A 7,994-nucleotide genomic window follows, 5' to 3' on the forward strand; every position below is an offset into this window, starting at 1 on the left:
AGTCGCTACAGTTCTTTACAACGTCTTTTTACTTACCCTAATGGTAAAATAAGGAACATTATTGAGTCTCACATATCTTCTAGCGTTCTCTGGATGTAACTGCCTTTATATGATGAAAGAAAATTATGTACAGGTTCTCTGTGACACTCCAAAATAAGTTACTCAGTTTAAACATATTTTCTTTATTTCCATTTTGAAAATAATCCAATGCTTTTTCTTGACAGAAAAAAGGGTTGTGTTTAAATGATCCGAGCATGTCCCTTATGCTAACTATTAGTCCAACCTCATTCCATCCATGATGAAAATCCCCATCTTTATGGGGATTCTATTGAAAAGATAGGTGACCTTTTTTGTATGGTTAGTATGGGATGGCCACTCTTTGTAATAATTTTACTCTGATAAAAATCTTGGGAATGAACATAGTCCCTGTCCAAATTCAGCCTAAGGAAAGAATGGCATTTCAATCCCAACCATCTGTCATATCAACATAGAAATATATAAATTAACACTAACACCTCCAGATAAGTAAATTTTTTTAAAATCAAATTTCAAACCACAATTTTAAATGAGATGTTAAAAATGCTCCCCTTTGCCATATTTGGAAAATTAAGTTGGGAGAGGACAAAACCTGTGTTGCTAGCACAGTGAAAGTTTAGGAGGTTGTGTTTTTTGGGGGGGGGGGGGTTTCATAACGATCCACTAAAAAAAAAAACATATTTTAGTCCACTGTTTCCTTTTGTTGTAAATATGGCAAAAGGTTCTGATGCTGAACGTTAAAGAGTATTGTGAATTTAAACAGACTGATCAGTATCTTCCACTGTTACTAATAGAGCGGCAGAGAAAGACAAATCCATGTCAAGCAGAAAAATATGTTCAGGCTTTCCTAACAGGCATAGATAATCTGCAATGTTTTTTCTTGACATGAATATTAAGTATGAACATATGGCACAGCCACGTTAGCAGCAACAGTAGCAGTGTTTAGCTCTTAACTGGACAGTAAACGTCTGTGTCATCAAGTAAATTTGTTTATGATCACTCCATTCAGTCACTGTACAAGAAACAACAAGACAGCAATTGTTCTCAGCCACTTCTTAATTTGCAGTCATAAAGGACACCATTATGGATCATGCTGTAAATACTTTCGCCACTCTAGGACACTCAACTATTTTGTTTCCCATCATGTTACTTCAGTAAAAAAAATTTATTAATTAAAACACTTATGCATTTCTAAACACAAAGACGCAAATGAAAAGAAATTCCTCTGCTAAGCACCTGCAAAACACTCATTTAAACTCACATAATAACCAAAATTACTACAAATAGCAATCTGGGTTGCAAGGAGACTGCTGCTTTTACAGCTACTCATTCAACTGCTCAGTCACCTCAATCTTCTAGGTTTTGTGGCTCGTGCACCCAACTCATGTCTCCAGACAACACCATTAACATCCTCTTAAATACTCCCCCTCTCTTGTTCTCTTGTTTTCACCATTGACAAAGTGAAAAGTATTGTAGTTTGTACTTAAAGGGGCAATATTATTTAAAATCCACTTTTGAGTTTTTACATCATGCTATAATGTTATTTCCTCATCAAAAACATTTATGGAGTATTGCTTTGATTCTTTCATGCATGTTTAAGAAATCATTTTTACCTCATGTGGTAACCATTCAGCTGTGCAAAACTGCAGTTTCCAAGCTTCCGCCTCACAAAGTTTCCCTCCCCTTCACCACTCAGCTCCTTCAGACTAGCCAGCAGTAATTAGCAAACACCTGGTGAAAATGCACATCTGCTGAGCTCATTATATTTCTCGATTCAATGCTGGTAAAAAAGAGTTGATAGAGGAGCTCTGTTGTGATGACTTCCTGAAGACAGAGTTTCAGAAAGAGTAAGAGTGTTTAAGGAGACAGAGACCTAATTTCAAGTTGTTACATTACAAAATCACATTTCTTTTAAGTCATATTAGATACATAGGATTTGAATAACAACTGAAGGTAACATAGTTACTTGATTGTGCTGTGAAATGGCATTAAGTGCCTGGAAATGCATAGTACTGTCCGTTTAATAAACAAAAATGGGGAAAATTACAAGTTACAATGGCAGCTAATGCATTTCCAAGGTACTGTAAGTGTGATTGTGCATTACAGTGTGATTTATTTTCTGGTTTTTCAGATACTTTGCCTCTTGCTCAGTATCATCTTATAAAATCCCAAGCCCTTTACCTCAATTTCTGCCTAATTCAATTACAATCAATTAACCGCAATGCAGTTCAAAACAGCATCATGGTACCAACTTGCTCCGCTTTTCTGTAATATTATGTGAGATAATAAAATTAACAGAGTCAACCCTCCCCCCCCAACACATTTAGCATGTTATCTCTGCTCAGAGACACGGTTGGACAAAGAGCAAACATTTGCAGAATCCTGTCAGTTTAGCCAAGTCTAAATTATTCAGACGGCTGATCTTCTTTGTTGACATTTGTAGTGTGCAGTGGGAATTCAAGATAGATGCCAGCCCTGACATATTAAGAAGAGCCAAAGCTTTTCAGAGAGCAGATCCTTTCACCTTCTGGCCTACTCCCCAACTGAGTAATTTACAGAATTTGTACAGGGATTGATTTCTTTTTCACAAGCCGGAGATGAAAGTGCTGGAGCTTCTTTCATCCACAGCCACTCAACCCACACAACCCTCTTCCATCAAGGTTCTGTTTTACCTTCCCTTTTTTTTGCCAGGATTGGCTTCAGTGGGTTGACATTCTGCCCTGCTCTATCTCCCATCTTCTCCAATAGCTGCAATATTTCAAGACAGAGGTATTAGGATTATTATATATCATTTTTATTCTTCTTTTTGGTTCAGGCTCTTTAGTTTCACTTGAAAGTACCCCGATACAGCTTGGGTAAAGTAGAAGAATTTCATCACCTTTTCTTTGGTATTTTCACACACATTAGTACATATTGCCACAGGAGAGACTCTGTCTCATGCTCCAACAGATCCATTTCCAAAGCTATGGGGTCACACTGTGCAGTCTCTTAAACTTCCCATAATTATTCCTAAACTTTAAATATAGATGACAAGCTGCTGATGCAAATTCTGTGCACATTAGCTTTTTTTCTTTGATCTAGAAGGGGAACAGGTCTGCTATGCAGAATAGTTTGTATATGTTTACGGGCGATGCAGTCAATGCAGAGATCAACTGTGTCATTCCTTGAAGATGTTTTCACCAGAATACACATAAAGGGATGAAAAAAGTCAAGGAGCAAACAGGCTATAAGACCTGTGTTTTTCTTTATGTCATTTTATGGCAATTACATACACCTCTACAATTCATACATTGCACCTTCTTGACCAATAACCTTTGATTCTTTGTTTGGACATGTCTAGCCCAGAACAAGGGGTATGTTCTCTTTTTATTATAACATACCCCTGGCTCAGTGTATCTGGGTTTATCTGTCTCTCTAAAAGATGGAATCATTGATGAATCTGTTGTTGCCAATGGCTTAGCAATAACAATACTTTTTGTTTTTGTTCCTTTAAGAAGTACCCCAGTGTTGGTGCATCCGGTTTAGCTGCATTCTATTACATCTAAATTGTAATTACATTTGAATATTTGTTTTCAAATAAAGTACAGTGACCTTGATGTTTGAACAGAATTTGATTCATTAAAATATATGAAAAATCTTGATTGAATTGAACAGGTTTCTCTGCTGCATAGGTGTCTCACGTTTTGATTATGAGAACCATCATGTGACTGAGTAGACCTGCCTTCACCTTGTTCTGGGCAAGTCATTAATATCTATATTAAAGAAAAGATTTTGGGAACAAAAACTTTCCACATCAAAAAGGCAATTAGTTAGGTTTAATCAAGCATGTGACAACAGTGAACAGAAAAAAAAAACAAAAAAACTTTGCTTTAACTCTGAGAAACCACAGAGCAAAATAAACTTCATAAGGGCAGCCGTACTCTGCCTCAAAAGTTAGAGAAAGTCAGAGCACCAGAGCAAAATGAAAAACTCACTGCTGTACTAGTAAACTCAATATACCACTTTTGTTAGTATTACAGATAAACCTTCATCTGCATGACCATGTATTACAATCCCTCTTTCCACAGTCTACTGTATCTACATGGCATAACATACAGTATGTAGCATAAGGTTTGAGTGGGTGGTGTGCATTTAAACGTTCACCATTAGAAAAATCTGATTTATTGGACTCTAAGTTCCCCTTCGGATGGATGGCAATCTCAAGAGAAATTGGAGGCTTAAAACATAGACATGCTCTCTTTTTCACTGAAGACCAACCTTCAGCTCAAAGTTATTGACATGCCTCGTTTGAAGTATTACCTTAGGTTTCCTTCCGCCTTTACATGGTTTAAATCGATTTTGAAATGCAACTGAAACCCAAACTGAGAGAAATGCTACGACTGAATGTGTAATAGAAAAGTGCGAGAAGTGTATACAATGGTTTTTATGACCAGATGGGCAGATTTGAATTGTCAGATTAGGCGTCCTAGGCAGAAGAAGGGATACTCGGCTTTAACAATGCAGTGACTTGTAAAAATACTGTATGTATGACTATTAAACATTTTCACATTTTATCATTGTTGCAACCACATACATGAATGTATTTCATTGGGAATGTGTGTAATTTGCAAAAATAGTAAAACATCCGTAAACAGGCCGCTTAAAGAAAACGATAGATGTTTGTGTTTCTTTCTTTTTGCCAATAAAAGCCACTTATGTTGGCCGTGCATTTGGATTCAGCCTCCATGAATTGTCTAGAACCCTCTGGCTGCTTTGCCATCTTTGTCTTTTTGGATAAATCTTAGCTTAGACAAAAATGTGCCTGTAGACAAATGCAGGTGTTGACAGCGGTTTACACTGCTCAATACAATAAGGTTATTGTATTGAAGTGTATATACTTGATAGATATATTAGATTAAGCATCTCTGTATTAAATTATGTTTATGTTATTGGTGTCGATGTATATTCTAATCTTAACTGTCGTGTTTTCATTTGCTGTAAGCATGAAATCATCATAATTAACAGAAATAAAAAAAACAAATGTGTAAACAAAAAAAGGTGAATTGAGTTACTGCAATAAATTCATGTTTTAATCATATTCTAATCGATTGAATATGGCCAGATTCTTTGAATGAAACCATTTCACTGTAGATTGGGCTATTTGACTTACTGGAAGGTCTCTGGCAACATCTCACAGTTTTCCTTACTGTACTTGTACCTGCACTTAGCTCCATCCGTATTTCAATCTCTCTTTCCCTTAACTCCGGCCAGCTTCTGTATATCCTTTTTTTTTATTGCACTAGTGGCCTTTATTCAACAGTAGCTCAACAGGAGGAAGGAAAAGATTTGCAGCAAATGAGCTTGGGCTGGGAATGGATCCGAGGACAACTGCATTGAAGACCATAACCTCAGTATATGATGCACCTGGACATGAGCCCTGCGGTGCTCCGCTTCCCTATGTCTAAAGGGGAGAAGAGCATCCCCATAGCATAATGCTACCACCATTATCTTTTACCATGGACAAATTTGGGATGTTCTGAAGTTAGTTTAAACCACACATTGCATTTTACATATATCCAAAAAAAAAAAATAAAAAAAAATAATAAAATCAAGCCAGAGCACCTGTGTCCCACACATGGCTTTTAGTAAATATCATTCTCTAAGTTTTTTTTTTTTTTTGCTTTTGCTTTTTTTCCCCCTGTTTGCTTGTGTTGTTGTTTTATTTCAGCAATCGTTTTATTCTTGCTACCATTCATAGAGCCAGATTTCTGTAGGGTACAACTACATATTGTCTTGACAATAGATTCCTCCATCTCCAACTAATTAAAGTTCTTCTGATGCTGACTTTATTTAAGGTTATCCAAATAAAGGGAAGTTAATATAAGTGCATGCAAAAATGTTCAGATTTTTAAATCTGTAAATCCTGAATGCAACAATTATGTAGGTGTTACATCCCATATGCTATGAGAGCATTTTTGTAAAGAAATATAAGATAGTAAAATAGTTTATTTTTTTAATTTTAATCTACTTATTTTAGACTTTGAGGTATACATTGGACCTAAATCCCAGAGATGGATAATTCTCATGCTGAAGAGATTATCACTATATATGAATTTTGCAGAGTAGTCCCTGACACACTCTTTACATGGTGCATGTGTTACGTTTTTATGTAGTAAATAGAGAACACTAAGGAGGCATTAGAAAATGCATAAACTGACATAGATTGAGGTGCTGTTACAGCATCAGATTTTTAAAACTTAATGTGCTAACTGTCTCGCACCTACTTGGACCTCGCTTTTATGACGCGTGTCTTTCCAAGCCTCCTCCAAAAAGAGGTGCTTCTAAAAGCGAGGGTTAATCGGAGCGGCACATACTTGCAGAGGTGCCTGGGAGTGCAGCCCAAGGGAGGCCTGAGGATAATTACAAACGATTTGACAAACACAGGCTGGCGGCTCACTGAGACATTCTGATGGTAAGCCAATGGGTAAACAGAGCGCAAATGAGACGGAGGCTGCAAAACACGGAGACATGAGTTACACAACATTAAACATCCGACTGGAAACATGGATTGAAAGAAATAGGAACACTTTGCTCACTGAAGAGGATGGGAGCCATGAAGCAACAAGAAGCCAAATCACAGCTGAGAATAACTATCATCTGAATACTGTAAAGCACCACAGTTAAAATGCATCTTGGATATCATAATTAAGACGGGTAAAGGAGACATTTTCTGGCCATAAATGCCCCATATTTTCAAGCTCATAATCATTATAATCTCTTTTGTGATCATCATCAGCACCAGCACTTGTGTAATTTTATTCCCAGATTCGAGCCTAATTACCCTCATTAGTAAATGTCACTGCAATCTGCAACCAGAGTCAGTGACTCAGTGGACCTTAAGTACTCCGGAATGTGTGCTCGCAAGTGTGAGTCTGTGTGCTACATGTGATAAGATAGCTTTACCCCACAGGGTTGATTTTTTTTTCTTCTAAAGGGGCAGAGCACAGCAAAGAGCCTGGCGGAGAACCCGATGCATCAGGAACCTGAATCATGTCCCACACCTTTAGCTAACCCTGGGCTAAATTAAGGGATGAACAAAGCAGATGGGAAGACTTGCAGCCCTGTCTCTGACTTTGCACTTCAGAGGTGTGAGAGCTTTCACTCCTCCTTTGGAGATTCTTGAGAAAGACCATCATTATACATTAATAGTGCAGGAGAATCCTCAATCAGCCTGCAGCGCCTTTGTTTGTATCCCTTATTGATTTTTATTTTTTATTTTTTTGTTACAGAATTCTTTTTCATGAGAGTGCATTGACTGCACTGAATTTACTCCAACTTAGTGTGTATTTAGGTAAACTCTTGTAGGGGTGTACATTTTGTGTATGGGCTTTCTTGGCTTGGTCCTACACCCATCAGTGAATATATATTTGCTATGTATTTTTGGTGGGGGTTTTTTTTTGCTAGTTTCACTCAGGCACTACCAGTTCCGAAAACAATGCCATTCAGAAGGGATTTATTTCCTGTATTTGAAAAAAAACATAACAAACACAAAAGCATCCAATACATTAAAGAAGTAGTCGTGCAGGATGGCTCTGCAGCAAGCTCAAGCAGAGGTACGTTTGTGTTAGGGTCCATGGGCTACAGTGCAGTTTTCTTCTGGTTTTCAATTATACTTGTTATTATGAATAAAGTGCCGGACCAACTCTTAAGGAGATATATAACTGACCAGGGGATAATTCACGAAATGCATGAAATGAAGGATTAGATGGAGAAAAAAGTACTGTTAGTAGAACCAGACTTAGAGAGGACCTAAAGGAAAAGCAAGACACTGGTTTTTTCTGCAACATTTTGACCCTCAGATAAATTATTTATAGCTGCAAGTATATGTCCAACCAAACAACAAAGCAATAGGTCTGCTTTGAAGACTACAGATAACATTATATTTCCATAATCTACCATACATGTAGAAACACAATACC

Source organism: Xiphophorus maculatus, chromosome 8 (genome assembly GCF_002775205.1).
Source record: "Xiphophorus maculatus strain JP 163 A chromosome 8, X_maculatus-5.0-male, whole genome shotgun sequence".
In the NCBI taxonomy this organism is placed as follows: domain Eukaryota; kingdom Metazoa; phylum Chordata; class Actinopteri; order Cyprinodontiformes; family Poeciliidae; genus Xiphophorus; species Xiphophorus maculatus.